This window comes from Ictidomys tridecemlineatus, chromosome 9 (genome assembly GCF_052094955.1).
Source record: "Ictidomys tridecemlineatus isolate mIctTri1 chromosome 9, mIctTri1.hap1, whole genome shotgun sequence".
Lineage (NCBI taxonomy): Eukaryota > Metazoa > Chordata > Mammalia > Rodentia > Sciuridae > Ictidomys > Ictidomys tridecemlineatus.
Genome location: NC_135485.1, coordinates 147176931 through 147198851, shown reverse-complemented (window position 1 = coordinate 147198851; position 21921 = coordinate 147176931).

The window sequence follows — 21921 nt, the reverse complement described above, 5'->3', positions numbered from 1 at the left end:
GGTGGGGCTCCCTGGGTGGGAAGCTCTGCAGGCGTCCCATCCCTCTGTAGAGCCCACGCTACCCTCAAGACCACCCTCCCAGGTTCACTGCGCTGCGATGTCGGGCTGCCCCACAGGAGCAGAGGAGACTGAATGCGCCAGACGTCCCTGTCTCCAGCACACACGATGGCACAGGCACCTGCAGAGCTGTGTGCACAGCGGGTACTTACGTGAAGATGGACTCACAAACCCTGGGACACGTTGTCAGGGGCAGAGACGTGAGTGAAACACCCACAGGGTCTGAATCTTCTCAAAGCAGACTGAAAAGGGTCTAAAAAGGGCTAAACTCACAGTAAATGTATCAATCTGTTTGTTTAGTAAAAGAAATATGATCAGCACCAGAGGGGTTGTTAAGGGTTGTTAAAGCTTTAAACACAATGTTTCAGTTTTTTTACCAGAAGAATTTTTTCCCCAAATTTTCTGTATAATTGAAATAATAAAATAAAGGGGAAAAGTGAAGAAAAATATAAATATAAAAAGGAAAGTAAAAAAAAATGGAAAATACAACTCTTCTCAGCACCGAAGCTGTGCGCATGCTGGCGTTTGAAGCCTCCCTGTGCCGTGCACCCCACGTGCTGTTCACAGTTGAGTCTGAGACACGCCTGGCCGAGAGCTTCCAGGGTCCCGTACCTGAGTTCAAACATGATTCCTTGACCTGTGAACGGCCTTGGCTTTCCTTTAAAATTCACCTGACGTTTGAAAACACCAGTCAAAGGAACTGAAATAGTATCACTAATTACTTTAGGAAACTAGAGGAAAGAACCCAAGTTCTTTGGGAGAAAAAAGAAAAAACAAACCTTTTGCTCTTTGACAAATATTTCTAGGCACAGTAAAATTAAATATCCCATTATAAAAAGATAAAGTACCCCCAAATGGGTTATTGCTTTCTGAATAATCCCGTGGACAGTCCCAGTCTGAGCACCAAACCATAACTCAGCAGAGGGCTGTCGGCTTGGTACCTGCCAGAGGGAACTTCACGGAGGACAGAAGGACCTCGCACTGAACTCGTCCAATCAAACAGATTAAATTCTAGCTCAGAATTCAGGCCAGCGCTGTGCATTACTGTTTTATTACAGAATAAACATAAATTTACCAGCACAGTGAAGTTTGCAGCTGGTGAAAGTCCACGGTTTTCCCAATGGAAACGTTTATTTATTTAACTCTGCTTATAAAGTTTAAAAAGCTTCTAATGCATCTGAGGCAAAAAATGAAGAAAGAAAACATCTGTAACTTGGAGATAAACATTGGGAACACGATTGATTCTCAGTTATTTGTGAACTATTCTAATTTGAATTAGATGGAAGAATTTGAGCTGCATATTATTTCCACAGAGTAATAAAATATATATTATAAAAACAAAGTACCAGTGTGCAAGCTGCAAAGGAGATAATATATCTAGGAAAAAAGTATGTTGCTAAGACTGTACTAATACAGTTTCATATGCAACTACTATTGATGTAAGATGAAGGTTTTGGCTTAAGTTGACCCATTTATTTGTTTGAAAAAAAATTGTCTTAGTCTATTCTGACTCTACAAAGACAAAATATCTTAAACTGGGCAGTTTGTAAACAACACAGGTTTCTCACAGTTCTAGAAAGCAGAAGTCTAAAACCAATATGCAGCACCTCTGGTGTCTGCAAGAGCCTGCCTCTGTCTCTTGTGAGTGCCACCTAGCTGGTCCTCACCTGGGAAGGCAGACACTCGCTCTCAGGCTCTTGTAGGAGGACACTAATCTCATTCAGGAGCTCTTGTGACCTAGTCACCTCCCCAAGGCCCACTGCTTAATGCCACCACCCTGAAGGTTGGGACTTCAACACATGAATTTTGGGGATACAACATTCAAGTCATAGCAAAAGTAAAGATTATAATTCCCAAGACCATAAAAAGAATAACAAAGTGGAGGAAGTGGAGGGGGGTCATGGGGGCAGGGAAGATGGTGGAATGAGATGGATGTCACTACCCTAGGTACATGTGTGACTGCACATATGATGTGACGCTACACTGTGTACAACCAGAGAAATGAAAAGTTGTGCGGCAATTGTGTATCATGAATCAAAATGCATTCTGCTGCCATATATACCTAATTAGAATGAATAATTAATTAAAAATAACAAAGATAGTAGTCTAAATAAACAAGAATAAGTAGATATTTGTAAAAACCTAATAATTTGGGATGGAAAGGAAGAGACAGGACAGGCATTATTTATGAAGTGTTATTGCTTTAACTTGAATTTTTTGTCCTCAATTCAAAAAATAGCTATTTTCCTCACATAGCAATGTGAGATACCTTATAGTCATTGACACTTTGCCTTGTGACAACCTATATATAATTGAAACAGTAAGTCACCATCTTTCTGCAGTAATTGATGCATGATCTAAGAGGCTTTAAGGACAGCATCCTAAAAATAAAAATTTTAGGTTGACCTTGCAAGGATTCTTAATGCATGTGTAATAAAAATGGTTATCGGTGAGTCCTTGCACAGTATAAATCTTGTTTTAATATTTTTCCTTTTAGGAACCTTAAAGGATAAATAGAGTAATATCCTTCAAAAATCACCTCTACCTCTTGGGAATGATGGAAATTCTTTCTCATGGTTTTCCCAGTATTCTGCCCAGAAAAGCTTGAGGTCAGCTGGAATAGGCTGATGCTTTTCAAACAACAGGACATTATTTGGGGGCTTAACTTGGAGGTCACTCCCATGCATGCCCAAACACACACACATTCACTCAAACACCCTTGAGGAATCAAAAAGAGCAGAAGGTAATAGGGCTTACAGATGCTGTTGTCAGAGCTGAATGTCCACTGGAAGGACTTCTGCTAGGGAGACCCGTGGCCACCTGGACCCAAGTCGAAGCAGGTTCCCTCCAGCTCAGCCCTGTTCCCTAGCAATCCTCCCTCCCTGTCCCAAACATGCCATGTCCAGGACTCCACCAGGTGCTCCACTGTCCTGTCCAGTGGAGATGTCCTTCTTTCTCCACTCTGCCCATGGGTTTTGCTTGTTTTTCTAATCCCAAATCAAGACAACACACACACACACACACACACACACACACACACACACACACACACACCCTGATTTCTCTTCAAGCCTTCTTTGACCATCCCACAGAGCGACCTTGGCCAGATCTGAATGTCGTCTCTTCCTCCATTCTGTTTATCATCTCCCTGGACTTGGTAATAGGTACTGTCCCTCTCATTTTGGGCAAGTAACCAAGCGAAGAGGCCAGGAAACGTGAGCCTGCCTTGTTCAAACACCTTGCTATCTCTGCTACAGGGTCCCTCTGCAACTCGGGGAGAGAACTGAGCCCTTCGGTCCTCAACGTTCATAACATGTTGCTGGAATCGGTAGGCTCTTCTTTCCTGATTTTGTATTTTTACTCCTCGTATTAGTTGTCAGGGCTCTGCTGACGGAGCACCAGGAACGGGGCCTGGGCCAGGGCAGCAGGGGTCTCAGGGATCTGGAACCGGGGTTTTCACATGGCCTCTTAGGAAGGCAACGGTCCTCTCAGGTTAGAGGCCCGCCCACTCCAGATGGACTTTATCATAAATAATGACCTTTGACAACCTGGCTTTCAGCCAAGGTCCAAGGCACCAGAGGTCAGACGTTCAGCACAGGGGTTTTGGAGAGAACAACTCAACCCATAGCATCCACCCCTCCAAAGGAAAGGCTAGACTCCGATGTCCAGTAGGACTGACCGATGATGCCAGCTGGCCAGCCCTCCCCAGGTTGTGGTACAGGCCTAACGCTGTAGGAGGAGCCTGGCGCTGAGATGGGATTCCTGGCCTTCCACTCTGTGGCTTTGAAGTTGGCCATAACCTTAGATGATGATGCAATTTGAATTTCAGTTGGTTCTTCATTCTGTCTAGTTTCTGTGGTCATCCCAGCACCTTCGTGCCTAAGTACTCCAGCTTGTCCGGGAACAGGAGTCAGAATCCAAGGCAGCTCTGATGAGTGCTGGCATGTGGAGGGCCTTCTGCACACCCAGATGCATGTGCATGTGCACGTGTGCATGTGCACGCGCGCGCGCGCACACACACACACACACACACACACACACACACACAACTGGATGAACACCCTGGGCAGGCATGGCCAAGTGCCCTAGGGACACGTTTAAAGACAGCATTCTAAAAATAAAAATCTAAAAATGAGTCCTGTGGGAGGTAGGGCTTATTAGGGTCCCGTTTTCCATTGTGGAAATGGGAGCTCAGAATCGCACAGCTGGAGTGGGGAAGAGAGTCCACCTTCACATCCACACCAGCCACACTGAGAGGTAGATGGAATGGCTCGTCTAGTTTGTAGACTTCAGTTTTCTCCTTCCCATGTCTTCCATCACTAAGTATAATTGACAGCTGGCCAATAATCACCTGCCCCAGAGAATGTAGAGAGCAATATAATAACAAAGATTTTAAAGCACATGGAAGACCATTTCAGACCCTGCCAACAATTAGGGCTAATACACCAACTCTTTCAAGCCATGATAATTTGACCAGTAATTTGGGTCCAGATATTAAGCTCTTGTCTAATAATACTTAACTAAAAAGATCCCTTTGAAAAATGGTCTTGTCTGAAGAGCAAGTGTCAAGTGATATCACATTTCTTTCTCCAGTTTTCTTGCCCCACCTTTAATCTCTTGGAATTTGTAAAATGCAATATCTTTGTGGAGCTAATCTGGTGATGAAGATTTGAGGATGGATTTAAACCAAATATGAAGTACATTTCTTGAGTAATAAATGTAACATTGATAGATTTTTAATAAACGGGTTGTTAGAAGACTGACTCTGCTTCTCCGCCCTGAGGTCTCCCACGCCCACTCTAACAGTGGGTCTCATGAATCCATCAGGGATCAAGCCTAAGGACACCGAGCCAGAATACCACAGGGCCCGCCTGTGCCCCTGCTGCCACAGCCCTTGACAGCAGGAAGTGTGACACTTACCGAGGCCAGGACGAGTTGCAAGCTTTCTTGGGGGAAAAAGTCTGCAGATCTGCATCCTGATTCCCCAGCACATCTGAGGGCTCCAGGCACGTCCAGGGCCCCAGGGTGCTCCTCCTGGAGCCTGCCCCCACACGTGCCCTCTCAGCCACCCCTTTCTGCCCCACCGAGAAAGCTGCCAGGTCCCTCCCCCAAGCTCCTCCTGAAGTCAGCTCTGTCCTCTCTCCTAGCAGGCTGGCCACGGTGCCCGTCTGCGTCCAGGTTGGCTTTATGAACGAGTTCAACTCAGCATTTCAGTTTCACTTACTAAACAAGTACATGTGGACTTTTTGAGTCATTTGTTATTTGAATGGCTAAAGGTATAATTGTCCTAGACTTGCTTGGACAGTTAAATTTCTGATAAAGGTCTTTATTATAATCTAGAATTGTGTGAATTGCAGGGCTTACGAGAGTCATCAGCTACAATTCACAATCACTATCTACAGCCCACAAGTTCATGGTCGTTGGGAGACTCGCTGGAGAAGATTCTCTTTGCTGTTTTATACCTGCAGTAGGCATACTGCCTGAGGACTTCAAGTTCACTTCCACCCTGCCCTGGTGAGGAGGTGGTCTGACACCGACTGCTGGCCTGCGAAGGTGTGTAAAGTGCTGGTGATGTCTCCTTGGCTTGTTCTTTACCTCCTCTATTTCTCTGCAGACATGTTTTGTTACCGCAAAATTCCCACTCACTCCTTTCAGAAAACACACAAAGTCAACTGTTTTGTTCAGCTGGGAGGCGGCTAAGCCCCGGATGAGGTGATGCACTCAGGGGTCATAACTTCATAGAGTGTGTTGCCTTTATCCACCTCAATACAGCCGCGCCACTCCGTAGTGCAAAAGCAGCGATTGGGGTCTTTCATTAAGCCTAGCTCTACAGTGAGCAATTATTTACAAGATTAGGGAATTTAGATTTATGCAGACTTTTATTACTTTAAAAGTTAATTCTCCCTCGTTTTGCCTCCGGGCAATGGGAAGTAATTCCAGTAAACACGCCCTGAATGGATCAGCATGTCAACATCCGGGGGTCCGCAGGCTTCCCCACACCTGCACCCATGCGGGCTCACACCACCAGCCTTCCCACACGGCTCTCCAGCTCCTACATTTGATTATTGTCCATGAGCTTCCAGAACTGAGAACAAGTGTAAGAACGCTGGGAGAACTAACTGCACAGGGAACACACCTTTTTGCGGATACTACTTGGCAAAGGACAAGTACTCCTCCAAGCCCTCCTTCAATGGAGCTACTCCAAATAGTAATCATAAGGCCAAGCCCAGTAATCTTTAATGGATGGCTACAGTGATGTGATTGAAGAAGAGTCTCTCCATGATGGCTTCCCAGCACTTCACCTGCCCAGCAGCCCACCTGCCCAGCAGCCCACCTGCCCAGCAGCCCACCTGTCCAGCAGCCCACCTGCCCAGCAGCCCACCTGCCCAGCAACCCACCTGCCCAGCAGCCCACCTACCCAGCAACCCACCTGCCCAGCAGCCCACCTGCCCAGCAGCCCACCTACCCAGCAGCCCACCTTCCCAGCAGCCCACTTGTCCAGCAGCCCACCTGCCCAGCACTTCACCTGCCCAGCAGCCCACCTGTCCAGCAGCCCACCTGCCCAGCACTTCACCTGCCCAGTAGCCCACCTGCCCAGCACTTCACCTGCCCTGCAACCCACCTGCCCAGCAGCCCACCTGCCCAGCAACCCACCTGCCCAGCAGCCCACCTGCCCAGCAGCCCACCTGCCCAGCAGCCCACCCTCCCAGCAGCTCATCTACCCTGCAGCCCACCTGCCCAGCAGCCCACCTGCCCAGTGCTCTGCCTGTCTAGCAGCCCACCTGCCTAGCAGCTCACCTGCCCAGCAGCCCACCCACCTAGCTGCCCACATGCCCTTTCCTCCCCGTCTCCTATAATGCCTCTGCTTGTGGTGCCATGTCTTTGTTCTTTCCTTCTTGTCTTTGCTCCTCTGAACCCTACATTGGAAATGATCTCTCCACTCCAGTCTGGGCGCAAGTCTTGCAGGGCTGGACTCCTGATTACCAGCTGACCCTTTCTTCCTAGTGGTGCACAAACAGGGGTGGAGCTGAGCCCTCATGTCCCTCCTCTAATCCTACTACAGAGAATCAATTTCACTGCACAAATAATTATAGTGTGTTCATATTTATATAGATCTTGCACAATCTTCCATGAGTGAAAAAAAAAAAGTAACAGAACATCTCTGAAGAATAGTTTAATCCAACTTGGAATTTGGTTCTTCAGTGTTTGGCCCTGCTGTTATAAAGAAAAATATGGATTTGTTTATGCAATGTGATGTTTATGCATTATATTTACTGGCATTAATGAAATTATTAAAAAGAAAATTATATTTTTGTTTAAAGTAACAAAACTAAATATTTCTCCTGCTCCTTCTACAACTGTGCTCCCTTACCTAAATTATTGCAGTGTTCACACCAGCTCTCAGATGCCTCCACACACTTAAAACTAACATTGCTTTTTGCCAGAACACAATAGCACAAGGTATTTCATGTAAAAGATTCTTCCCCTCTTCACTAATAATGGCTGCTCTGGCTGAAGTTTTCATGGCTTTTTAAGCCTTTGGACTTCAAACTCCATTTCACTATCTTCACGTGTGTTGAACAGTCTTATCATCCTTGAAAAGCTTAAGCACAAAGAAAAGTGTTCCTCCAAAAGTGACGTGGATAATTCATTTACATGAAGAGTTAATGTGGAGTCTTCTTCCATCCCTTGCTCACGTGGGGACGGTCCTGTGTAGGTGTCACTGGGGTGTGGGACAGCAGTCCCGTCCGCCAATAGCCATCAGCTAACGCCCATCATGAGCAGGCCTGGCTCTGCCCACCCCTGCTGCTCTCATTCTGCCTTCAAATGTTCTGTCGGCATCTGACACACTCCTTTCCCCACCCCAGACCCCAAATTCCTAAGTCCTCCAGAATCTCTTCAAACAGACAACACGAGTTACTTCTTAAGAAAACAGAGTGCTATCAAGTCATATATACTCAGCTGAGATAGAAATCTCGACCACCAATTATCTGCCACTGATTTGTCTACTTAAAAGTTCTTATGGAATGATAACAGCCTAGCAATTAATTAGTAACAACTATGTATGCAGCACTTAGTATAAGCTAGGCTACCTATGTTTTATAGTCATTATTTCATCTACTCTGCATAATCCCAATAATTATTATAAAATTTTTGATGAAGATTTATGTTGAAGACATTTTTGCTCAGAATCTTTGTCTGAATTCACAAGATACCTGTTCTGACCTTGACTCTTTTAGGTTCGGAGGCCCAGGGCCAAGAGGCATGTTCAGTGTTCCGAGGGCAGCAGCATGTCCGGGGCTCCTCTAAGGGACTCCTGAGGGTTCTGTGACAGCCATGAGACTGGTACTCTTGCTAGTGACCATATAGGGACAGCGGTCACCTTCTCTGCCTTGTTGTAAATGGTTGGCACACATCTTGGATTCCCCCTTTGCTTTCCTTAATCATGTTTATGAATGATCTTTATTTAAAAATTATAAATGCAAAGCCAAGTGGTATCTGATTACCTAATTACCCACTAGAGATACAGCTTGCACTAGGCAGTCTAGAAACACGTCCAAAACGTTAAACAGTGACATGTTTAGAAGGAGTATCAAGTTGGCTAAAATCATAGACATCAACTAACAACACCCAAGAGAGAAACAGGAGAAATAACAAGAAGCATTAATCAGATGTTGTAAAAATGAGTTCTAGCTTGTCCTTCACGCCAAACCTTTCCCCACCGTTCCAGGCCGGACTGGGATTTCAGTCTGATCATTTACTGTGTCGCTTCCTCTGCTGAGAACTCCTGGGACCCTCACGGAGATGCTGCCACTCAGCTGACTGACGGAACCAGGAACATTAGCCGCAGCACTAGCGGCCTGAGGAACGCCGGCGACCAGAACCCTGGTCTGTCCCTGCAGGCTTTCTCCTCCATCTGCACAAGCACAGGAAGGTTTAGGTAGCTTGGGGAAAAGGTCCCGGTACAGAACACTGAGCAGATGGATTCCCTCGATTCCGCAGATGCTCCCAGAGGCAGGCAAACGCACTGGCAGAGCACCATTACATTACACCATTACATCATTTGGCAAAATATAGAGCAGGTATTTTGTCTCAATTACAGTATTGTTTGTATTAAGCCAAAATCTTCATCATAAATTTTATAATAATTATTGGGATTGTGCAGAGTAGATGAAATAATGACTATAAAACATAAATAGCCTAGCGTACCCTAAGTGCTCCAAACGTAGTTGTTATTAATTGCTAGGCTGTTATCATTCCACAAGGGCTTTTAGGTAGGCAGATTCGTGGCAGATTATTGGTGGTTGAGATTTCTATCTCAGGTGATAGCACTGTATTTTCTTAAGAAGTGACCTGTGTTGTCTGTTTGAAGAGATCCTGGAGGACTTCGTCACGGCAGCCCGGACTCTTTGTGGTTGGTCCATCAGTATTTCCCCAGGAGAAAGAGCTGAGCGAGATTGGCAGGACCCCAGGGAGACACATAGCAGGCACCATCTGGGAAAGCAAGAGTGAGCCCAGAGAGACACCAAGAGTGTGCAGCTGTCTCTCCGAAAGGGGGACTTGGCTCCGGTGTGGATGAAGTGAGGGGAACAGTGCACTCCTCCTCCCCCAGGTGGCCGGGCGAGGCGTACACCCCCCCAGCTGCACACAGGGTAGAGGATGCACAACTCTAAGGCCAAGCTTTAAACGGTGCTCCCTGAAGCTCATTTAGTGACCAGGTCTGGGACCTCCAGTCTCTCTCCGCTGTTGGCATGCTTGACCAATGGACCAGATTTTGTAATAAGTGAATCTGTGAAGTGGAAGGAGGGCTAGAGCCTGCATCCTGAGCTTTGAAACCCAGCTTCCTTTAGGCTGGGAGAGCTAGGGTGAGGCTAGGGCTGCTGGGGCCCTGGGGTTTCATGCAGGAAACTGGATGTTACCTTCCTCCTTTTTCCAACCAATGTGCCGAGCTATTAACTGAGAGTAAGTCAAGAAAGATGGTTTAGCAGGGCGTGGTGGTGCACACCTGTAATCCCAGGAGCTTGGGAGGCTGAGACAGGAGGATCACGAGTTCAAAGCCACCCTCAGCAATAGAGAGGCACGAAGCAACTGAGTGAGACCCTGTCTCTAAATAAAATACAAACTAGGGCCGGGGATGGGGCTTAGGGGTCAAGGGCCCCTGAGTTAAATCCCAGGTACCCCGAACAAACAAAAAACCAAAATAATATGAAGAATTTCCAGAATTCAGTCCAGTCTCAACTAGCTATTCAGCTGTATTTAATTCTAGAAAACATGAGAAATACTCAGAGAAATATGAGACTGAAACTGCAGAAGGCACAGGTCTTCAGGACAAGGGTCAGCTCTGGGCGTGAGGTCATTGAAGCAGAGGTCCGGCCACGGCCAATCCTGCGTCACAATGCTTCATCTTTTGCCATTGTTAGTATTCCTGATAGAACAAGGGGTCTTATTTGACTGGAGGCCAGAGGTCGTACTCCACAGCTACGGCATTCAGGAGCAAGAAAGTGAGAAGCACTGGACCCAAGCTCCCGCCTGGGCTCTCCTTTTACCTTGGTGATTGGGGCAGTGCGGAGGGGAAGTCTGAAGAGCTCCTATGCACACTCCTGAACAGAGGTGAGGCCCCATGTGTGCATTTCTCCAACAACACGGCTGCAGGTTCTTTTTGACACAGTCCAAGAGCGCTGTGGGAAGATATTATTCCTAATCCTGAGTTATATTTTCACCTCCTGATTAAAATGGCCAAGCAGAAAAAGCAGGTTAAGAACACTGGAAACCCCGGAAGATTCGAGGTCCAAAAGCACGAAATTAGAGCCAAGAGCTTTGCGGGACCAGGCCTCCTGCGAGGTCCTAAAGGCACCGGCTGCGGTGACGCAGGTGAGAGTGTGGGAAACTGGGGCCAGCTTTGGTCTGAGTCTCAGCCTGTGGGTCTGGAAGAGGACACCCCACCTTACAGAAATTGCTCTTGACAGGCTTTGTACCGCCAGAGCCCTGTGTAGTGAGGGGTGTTCCCACGAGACCCAGGAGGGAATCCCTGCAGGGCAGGGGCAGGGTCACACGCGCCTGTGCACTGCAGTTCCTCCTGGAATAGCCCTTCTCCCCCGCCTTGGCTCCCCCCCACCTGGGGCTGATGGGTGGGCAGTGGGGTCACAGGCCTGGAATGAATCACACAGACGCAGAGTCAACACAAACCACATGTCCCCTACTGCCTGGAACTTCCCGTCCTCTGAAGAAATCAAAGACATAATCTACTTTCTTAAACAATTAAGTGGGCCTTTTGTCACTGCTTAAGACGGCCCTTAGGGAAAACGCTACTCCCACCCCACACCCCAGCTCAGGGCCTACACTTTTGATGATTTCAAGGACGTGTTTTTTCCTCTCATACATTTTGATTTGCTACAAGCAAGTGATTTATAAATATGAAAGTTGGTAACGTTTGTTTCTAGAAGTTATTTCAATGCCATTTGACTTTCATCAGGACTTCAGTGTAGCCTATTATTTTCCTGACCCTCAGAAAGGCCATTGCTGCTGGTAAGTTAACTAGGTTGGGTGGGATTGGAAGATCTTGTCCGCGGTCAGCAGGGAGGCTGGCTAGGTGACCCTCACACTACAGGTGACAGTGTCCATGGGGACACTGCTATGGCCACCAGCCCACCATCAGTCGACCTCAAAAGTCAGGAAACAGGTGGTCTCAGTGAAGGGGCCCCCTCTGTGCCGGCTCCCGCCACACGCCTGCTCTCTCTCATCCAGCTCTCTCCCCTACCCACATCTGGGCCGGACACGATATAAAGAGGTCATGCTTTCTTTCACCTCGGGAACATGGACACTCAGGGTAATTAATTATCGTCCTCATTATTTCTTTCAGTAATACCCCAGATCACAGAGGTGTTGAACACAGGGTTCCCTTTTAAGACACTTGCAGACCTCAGCCGATGGGCCATTGTGAGTTCCCAAGGAAGGCCATTGTGCTCACTTCACAGAGGGCCAGCAGAGGTTAAGTGAAGGGGTGAGGCCCTTCCTGAGGAGGTCATAGGAGCGCCAGGTCCCTGCCCCTAAGCTCCAATTAGAAGACCCCGTTCACAAGAGCGGCTCAGTGAACTGTCTGCAAAGGGGCCATTCCATTAAGGGCGGTTCTCCTCCTTAAAAATGACCACATAAAAATGCATGTAACCGTTTAAAGTATTTTTCTGGAAACATGTTCATTGTAGGACACTCGAAATACATAAATATATGAAGCGGAAAACAAAAGCTTCACACCACTCAGAGATAATCATTCACATTTCATGCAGATACACATTTTCTCCACATATTTTTTTGTTCTACAAAGTTGAGAATACCCTAAAGTTGAGCTTTGCAGGCTGCGTCTCTCAGCCCCCTCCCTATACACACTCACCTGGGCCTGCTGTGTCTTGCATGTCCATGTCAGCTGACCTTTTCCTGGGTGGTCACCAAGGCCAGGCATAAAGAACAGGCTCAAGAGAGCCCGGGCACAGCTGGAGGAAGAAGCAAACAACTGGGCAGTGGATACTTTGAAAAATGCTCAGCAAAAGGATTGTGACTTGAATAAGTGAAGCCTCCGCACCCAGGCTCGGCCATCTCTACCCCAGGGGGCGGATTCCACCCACGTGAGGACGTGAAGAGCAAGGATGGTGCTTTAGCTTTTTTAGACGGACTCAGAGGAGGAAAACTCACAGTTTCAGCTTCCACAGACCGCCAACTCCATAGCCAAGGGTGTGGGGGAGGAAAGCAGCTCAGGACAGGGCCACCACGAAGCAGAGAGAGCTCCACTCACCAGGGACAAAACAGAAACCCACAGGCCATCTGCAGTGACCTCTTCCTCCTCCACGCCCGCCTGCCTTCAGCTGCCGCCCAGGCAACCCCTGCCACGGGACTGACCCACTGATCGGTCAAGGCTCTGTGGCCCAATCTTCTCACCCCGGACACTCTTGTGCTGCCTCACACATGAGCTTTGGGGGACCTCTCAGGTTGTGCCTATAACTGTGCATTTTACAGAATATAAATTACATTTCAAATTTAAAAAGCCATTTAAATCACAAACATCCCAGAATTCAGGAGGAACCCTGCTGGACGCCCTTCTAGAACCACCCATTGCCTCCTTCTTCTCCTTTTTGGTGGCTGCCTTTCGTGACAAAGCTTAGCAATACTGTTTTCTACACCGAGAAGAGACTGACGTTCAGACCAACTCCAGCACAATCACCAGAAATTGTTAATACATAGATATATGAAGAGTGAAACAAAAGCTCACTCAGAAATGATCATCATTCAAATTTCATGCAGATACACATTTTCTCTACAGATTTTTTTGTTCTACAAAGTTGAGAATACCCTAAAGTTGAGCTTTGCAGGCTGCGTCTTTCACCTCCCTCCCTATACACACTCACCTGGGCCTGCTGTGTGCTTGCATGTCCAAGTCAGCTGATCTTTTCCTGGGTGGAAAAGATCTTTCTTTTTTGTTATGTCACAAAAGAAAAATTCCAACACACTTGGTCTAATAATCTAATTGGCTTTAATAAGCAACTCAAGAGTGGGGCTGCACCCTCTCTCCCCAGAGCCGGCCGAGAGGTGGCATTGTGATGCAGCTTGAGTGGGGACAAGGGGCCAGCACGGGACACAGGGGTGGACCATCTTCATCAGGGCACTCCAAGTCACCACCTGCCAATGTCTCGGCTTGGCACTGAATCACGAGCCACCACACACAGCTTTGTAGGTTCAAACAGCAATTCTTTATTCCTGAACTCACACCGGTCGTCTACAAACATGTTCTGGGGAAATCCCAGTTCTGCCAGCCCGATTCACCTACTCCACGAGGCTTTTTCCAAATCCCATTTTAATCTCACGAGAACTCAATGGGAACAAGCAGCAGGAACACCCTAATCCCAGCAGCAATAATCTTCAACCTCCAACTTCCCTAAAACCCCTATTGTCTTAAACTGGGAACGCCCTAAACCCAAGGACGGGGATACTTCCTCAAACCTGACCAGCTCTAAACCCGGATCCGCCCTGGTCTTTGAGCAAGGTCACCTTACTAAAGCATACTTGCAATGTCCCATCGAATGTCCTCTAAGCAGCATGGGGTACGCTGGCAAGGAAATCTCGATGTGTCATTCCTACTTGGCAATGGCCCTCAGCAACCACCTGTCACTCTAGCTCCCACCTAGGTTGCTGGAAGCCCCAGGGTTTGGAAAACAGGGCCATTTTCCAGTTCACTCGGGCATGTGCCCAGGAAAGTCCACTCTGGCTTCATCTAGGCTGTTGACCCTTAGTCCAAAGCATAGTCTCCTGCAAATCTCATTAAACAATCACTCACAGTTCAGAAGAGTACTGTAAACGTTATTATTAGTATGGCATCTAGATACTTAGGATTTTTGTTGTGAGATTTTGAAAAGGCGCCTCCTTTTTTGTTCTATTTTTAATTTTTCTCCTCTAGGGCCTCAGTGCATTTCCAGTTATATGTGTGCAAACGTGAACTTGCACCACGAAACAAGCACATGAGCTGATTCACCATGAGGCAGTTTGTTGTGGGTGTCCTCGGTCCTCGTGGTGTTTGTCAGTGTCCTATGTCACTTTGTGCGTACCCTCAAATCAACAAGAAATGGAAATCCTGTCTAGTCTAGATATGACCTGCTTCTCTTTCCTAATTCGATTACCAAGTATTCTAAGTGTGTATTTATTCTTACATTCAAATCTCATCTCTTCCTTTTACTTATTCCTGGTTTTGAAATGATCTCACATATTTTGCTTCTTAACATTGAAAAAAAAAATTATAGTGGTCCCATTACTCACCTTAGTTTCATGGTTTGTTAATTCATATCTGAATCTCCCCTTACTTCTTTAATAAATAAATTAAAACATGACAAAGAAAGAGACCCATCAATTATGTCCAAATGGGGACAGTAGAAAATTAAGAGATAGTGGAACACACCACAGCATTGCAGACGCCGTCTATGCTAAACCCCAGGCCCGCATCATTCTAAATGGAGGAAATTGAAAGCACTCCCCCTAAAAGCTGGAACAAACAGGGGTGTTCTCCTTCACCGCTTCTATTCAACATACTGCTGGAAACTCTAGCCAGAGCAATCAGATGAAAGAAATTAAAGGAATATGCATAAGAAAAGAAGAACTCAAACTATTACTGTTTGCTGATGACCTGGTTCTATGTTTAGAAGATCCAAAAAACTCCATGAGAAAACTTCAAAAACTCATAAAGTAATTCATCAAAGTAGCAGGATAAAAACAATACCCATAAATCAAATGCATTTCTTTACATAAGTGATGAATCCACTGTAAGAGAAGTTAGAAAAACCACCTCATTCACAGTAGCCACAAAAATAAATAAATAAAATACTTGGGAATCAATCAAACAAAAAAAGTGAAAGACCTCTAAAATGAAAACTACAGAAGACTAAAGAAAGAAATTGAAGGAGACCTTAGAAGATGGAAAGATCTCCCACGCTCCTGGATAGGCAGAATTAATGCTGTCAAAATGGCCATACTACCAAAAGCATTATACAGATTTAATGCAATTCCTATTAAAATCCCAATGACATTCTTCATACAACTAGAAAAAGCAATCATGAAATTCATTTTGGAAAAATGAGAGACCCAGAAAGCCAAGGTAGTCCATAGCAAGAGGAGTGCAGCAGGAGGCATCACAATATCAGACCTTACACTATGCTACAGAGCAACAGTAACAAAAACAGCATGGTGTTGGCACCAAAATAGACCTGTAGACCAGCGGTACAGAATAGAGGACACAGAGACCAACCCACATAAATACGGTTATCTCATACTAGACAAAAGCGCCAAAAACATACATTGGAGAACAGATAGCCTATTCAACAAATGGTGCTGGGAACACTGGAAATTCATATGTAGCAGAATGAAACTGAACATCTCTCTCTCACCCTGCACAGAAATCAACTCAAAGTGGGTCAAAGACGTAGACACTAGAACAGAGACCCTGTGTCTAACAGAAGAAAAAGTAGGCTCAAATCTTCACCATGTTGGCTTAAGACTGACTTCCTGAGCAAGACCCCTAAAGTGCAAGAAGTAAAATCAAGAATCAATACATGGGATGGATTCAAACTAAAATTCTTCTGTAATTTTTCACTTCCTTTACTGAGACCATTCACGTCTCCCAGGTGGGTTAAAATGATCTTTTAGAGCTTTAACAAACGTGACACAGACACCAATTAATCAATTCATTAGGATATAATAAGAAAGCTTGGTACCTACATGGTGTGTATTATGGAGTGCACGAGAGAGATCAGCCAACACCTCCTCTCTATCAGCAACCTGCCTCAGGGCACTCACAGCCCCTCTACCCAGGGTCAGTCCACTCTCGGGGGTGGAGCCCTTGTGGCTAGTTGTTGAGAGCCACAGCCAAAGGGGCCCCAGCAAACTTCCAGCTGCCGGCTGATGATCCAGCTGCCGGCTGATGATCCAGCTGCCGGCTGATGATCCAGCTGCCAGCAAACTTCCAGTTGCCGGCTGATGATTGGCTCACAGTGGCCCCAGCAACATCTAGCTGATTGGCTCCTCCACGGAGCTGCTCATTGGGTGACTTCTTTGGCTCTGCCCACGCAACCCAGCCAATCAGCCTCAAGAGCAGGAGGATTGTGGGAGGTTGAGAGGCTGGTGTGGGGGGGAGAGGCTTGTGGAAGCCGGTGGTGGCAGTTGGGCTCTGAGGGTTTTTCCCTGGAGCTGTTTTGTTTGGCGTTTGTAGTTCTAAAAATAAAGTTAGTTTCTTTTTGACAAGTGGCTCCTGATTTGTGCCAAGCCAGACTTCGGCAGCTAGTCAAGTCCTGTAAAGGCCCCCTGCTCAGTACTGTCATGATGACCAGTTTCAGCATGAGCTGTGGAATAGACAGACAAACTGCAGCAGAACACCTAACTCCAACCCCAGGAGTGAGTCCTGCCTGACCAGCCAGCAAGGTTCTCCCCTCTCCAATGCCCCAGGGCAGCAGGGACAGTCTTTGGCCAGCTGAGGGCAAGACATTTCCCGGGCCCTGGAGATGATTCCAAGAATGGTTTCAAAAGTCAGGACATTCTGGGAATTCTAGTACCCCTTTCTCCTCTTTGGGGATTGCAATTTATTTCATTAGGCAAAAAGCAGAAGCCCTACCTGAGGCTCCCTTTTGTGGCTTCAAGTCCCTAAAGCTTGAGCCGCACCCAGGAGGAGCAGAGAGGAGAGACCCCCATCCTTCCAACTGGGAAAGGAACGGTGCCCAGCAGTGGGGCACCTGCACTCTTCTCCTGCCGAGACTGTGAAAGGGGGGCTGCAGAGACACTCAGAGAGGCCAGCCTGCGCCCCCAGAACTTGGCAAAGATGTCTGCACCCAAGGGGGCACAGCAGGGTCAGAATGGCTGATCCTGTTGGAGCCATCTAAGCTGCCCCCCGTGCAGGTACCTCCTCAGTCACCTGCGTGGGAAAAGGACAGCAGACCTAAAGAACCTGGCTGATATGTTAGAGCTCACCTGTAACTTTCAGGATCTTTGTTGTGCACAAGGGACCCTGGTAAAGACCAAAGTTGAATTATCTTCCTGCTTGACCCCAAAGAAAACAAATGAATACAAGTCCTAAATTATGCTTGCTTGAACTTGTGAACTGAGAATCAGACAACTTCAGCCATCTTCTGCATTGTGGTACAATCCATGGCAACTTGTGCAGAGTGGTGTAAGCGCAGAGGTGCCCAGCAAGTGTAGGGTTCCTAGGTGGGTGGGTGGATGGGTGGAAGCATGGGTGGATGGGTGGGTGGGTAGGTGGATGGATGGGTGTGTGTGGATGGATGGATAGATGGAAGGATGGGTGGATGGTGGGTGGATGTATGGATGAATGAATGGAGGGGTGGGTAGGTGGATGGGTGTGTGGGTGGGTTGATGGATGGAAGGAAGGATGGATGAATGGATGGAAGAACAGAAACACAACTTTTCAAAACTATATTTGAAAACTTGTACCCTAATAGAGGCTGAATTGGTTCCCACTGAATGACTCTGAGGATAATGAGTAATGGCCGGAGATAATCTGGATTCTGGGCAAGTCCAGGAGAACCAGCCCTGGTGGCTATCCTTCCAGCTAAGCATTATTAAAGTATGTAACCTTGGCATCACCTCACGGCTGGGTCACTGAGGCCAAGCGAGACGGAGGGGAAAGGAAAACAAGAGAACTCGGAAGCACACAGAGCTCCACGACTCTGACAGGCCCGGGGTGGAAGTCAGAAAGAGCCGTGACCTTGGAAGTCACGGGGTCCACTCCCGGCAGAGCCGTTAGACCAGAGAGGGAGGGCTCCAGCGTGTCCTAGAGCCATGGCTTCTGCTCCCCAGTGTAGGGTTGTCCCTTTGGAAAACCCCATGCATTTCGCTCTGACCCAGGGTGTGCTTCAGCCTGTGGTGAACGCCCTGTATCTGGCAGTGCGGCGGGCGGCACAGCAGATCCAGCAAGCACTCTTGACCCGAGTGTGAGGACTCGGCAGGACGCAGACTTTAGGTTGCGTCTGAGTTTTCCACCAGCACAGGAGGTACTGCAGAACTGAAGCTCCCCTGCTACTGCGCGTATTGACCCGTTCCAGGAGAAGTGTTAGGGATCTGGGGCACCCCGCCTTGGTGGAATCGTATTTGAAAGGTGGTGAACACTTCATAGGATAGTTGTGATTCTTAGAGACTGTGTGGGGTTTGACCACAGGAGGAAGCGTTCTTGTCACCAGACGATGGAGACGTTCTGAGCACCCTCAGGGCTCACAGTACACGGCATGAACATGCAAAGAAGCACTTTATGTCAAACATGAGCTCACGCCTTCACCGCTCTCTCCTTCACATGATGAAACGTGTCATACAAACTGGTTTGACGTCCCCGGGATTGTGCCCTGGAAGGGGACCGGGAGACTCATGTCTTGCTGTCACTCCCTTTCTACTTCCTGGTCACCTCAAGGTGAGCACCTTCTCCCAGCGCTCATGCCCATGATGTGCTGCCTCCCCAGAGGCCCACAGCCGTGGGCCTCCAGACCAAGGACTGAGCCCCCCAAACAATGATGGAACCATTTCCCCTTACAAGTTGGTATTTTGTCACCCTTAAGGGACTCTGACTAACAGATGGCGTATTTCTCAACCTACAGGCACAAGTCCGTTCTGCTACTTGCCTCAAAACCATGTGTGTGTGGTTCTGATCCATTTTTATAAAGTTCAAAAAGTAGAGGTGACCGAACAACAGGGCTTTACAGAGCAGACTAGGTGAGTCGGGTGGTTACGGGGTGCCCGGTACCCCTGCTCTCGGTGTGGACTTCACATGGTCAGGCGTCACGGCTTCCAGCATCACTGCCTACAATTGGGGGACCTGACTTTGGTTTTCCGACGCCCTGGGGACAATCTGTTTATTGTGTAAAATGGAATGTGGCCCATAAAGGCAACCAGTCCTTGACGTTACCCTATGGTCACCTGGAGCAAAGGCTGGCTGGAGGCAAGGCTCAGGTGCCTGCTTGGTGGACCCTCAGGGCAGGGACCTGAAGGGGACGGGCTCTCTGATTTCTCAGACTTCAGGACAAAGGCGGAAGACTCAGAATTTTCAGTTCTCAGTTCAGTTACGGGCAGAGAACCAGAGATGAGCTCCGAGGGGCTGGTGCAGCCTCAGTCCACTCTGGCAGCTCGCACAGGAAGCAGAGTCCACCGTCTCCTGGCCTGCTGCGCGGGCCTCGGGACACTGATTGAGGAAGAGGCTGAGAGGTGGAGTGTGGGACTGCAGTCCGTCTTAGCTCCTTGGGCCCAAGCTCTCTGGCCCTGGCTTGTCAAATTCTCAAATCCAGGCCTTTCACATGGGACACTTCCTTCTGAGCTGACGTCTCAGCTCAGAGAACACAGGGCTCCAGAGCCAGGCTGCCTTGGTCCCTGTGTCCTGGCCTCGGCCAGCATGGCTGGCCGCTCAGTGTTCCCACCTCTACCAAGAAGAGCTGCTTGAATGGCAGGTGCGGTTCCGTCGTGTCGGTGGACCACTGATCTAGTCGGGGTTGGGCACGCCCCCCTCCGTCGAGCCCTCTCCCCCTCATGCAGGGAGCAGATGTACCATCCAGGAGCAGATGCACCACCTGGATCCCAGGGGCCTGCTCCCAGGACGGGCTTAGTTTGGAAAGGCAGCAGGTGGTGCGCCTGTTCCGTACCAGACCATGAGGATTTCTGGGAGCGATGCACATGAGAAAGCCCTTCCGCTTCACACCAGAGCCCAGAGAAGCCCTCCCACTTCACACCAGAGCCCAGCGAAGCCCTCCCACTTCACACCAGAGCCCAGCGAAGCCCTCCCGCTTCACACCAGAGCCCAGCGAAGCCCTCCCGCTTCACACCAGAGCCCAGAGAAGCCCTCCCGCTTACACCAGAGCCCAGAGAAGCCCTCCCGCTTACACCAGAGCCCAGCGAAGCCCTCCCGCTTCACACCAGAGCCCAGCGAAGCCCTCCCGCTTCACACCAGAGCCCAGCGAAGCCCTCCCGCTTCACACCAGAGCCCAGAGAAGCCCTCCCGCTTCACACCAGAGCCCAGCGAAGCCCTCCCGCTTCACACCAGAGCCCAGAGAAGCCCTCCCGCTTCACACCAGAGCCCAGAGAAGCCCTCCCGCTTCACACCAGAGCCCAGAGAAGCCCTCCCGCTTCACACCAGAGCCCAGAGAAGCCCTCCCGCTTCACACCAGAGCCCAGAGAAGCCCTCCCGCTTCACACCAGAGCCCAGCGAAGCCCTCCCGCTTCACACCAGAGCCCAGAGAAGCCCTCCCGCTTCACACCAGAGCCCAGCGAAGCCCTCCCGCTTCACACCAGAGCCCAGGGAAGCCCTCCCGCTTCACACCAGAGCCGAGCAGACCACACATCCAACACAGAGGAGGCTGTCGGCCACCCTCATGACTGGAGCGCCTCACGTGCCGGCACCAACAGGAAGCCTCCTGACCTGACCCACTGGTCACCACATGAGGCACACCCATTGAAGGCCGAATGCAGCTTTTGCTAAAGTCATGGCCGAAAGGGGGGCTGCTGCTCTCAGCTCAGGACACGAATCTGAGAAATACTTCTTGTCTGTCCAAAGGAGTCCAGAGCACTAGCTCCTACTTTGAAGGATAGATGATTGATTCTGGTAACTTTAGTTACTTCTCATTAGGAGACTGAAGATAACCACCACCTACAAAGGGTCGAGAGGAGTCCTTTCTCATGGAATAAGGTCATGTCTCAGCTGCTCTTGCAGAATGAGCTGTTGAATCAGGTGATGCTACAGTGGCTGTCCAGGCTTTCAAGGTTCAGGACCGTCGACCTTAGCTAACTGCAGTAGAGACAGTCACTGGCTGCAGAATGGTCATTGTTGATTAGAAGCAAGTAAGAGGTCAGGAGATTAGATAAATGCACTCACGCCAGGAATGGATCTCCTGGACCCTACACCAGATACGACTGTTCTGGAGAGACAGATGGAATCCTCCTTAATTCTCATCTCGAATTTTCTACCGGACAGTGATATTTATAGAGGTGCAAAGGGGAGGTTGAGCCGAGGCACACACTGCCCTGTGTCCAGCCAAGATGACTCGAAGGCTGTGTGATTTCCGAGCAGTCCTCGTTAAGACGTTTAAATTAGTTTCAGAGAGAACCTCAGGGGCACTTGCAGTGCTGCTGATGACGTAATAAAACACTTTTATCATGATTTTCTAAGTACATTCGCCTGCTGCTGGAGTAACAGCCCCGGCCCTGCACGCCAAGCAGGAGGGCAGATGTTCCCTCATGAGTTTCCCTAAGAAGTTCTTGTTTCACTCACTTTTCAGGCTCTAGACACCCATCTCTGGAAGTCTCTAACTATTACATCATGTGCAGAAGTTGTGGAGATCTTGTTACAGA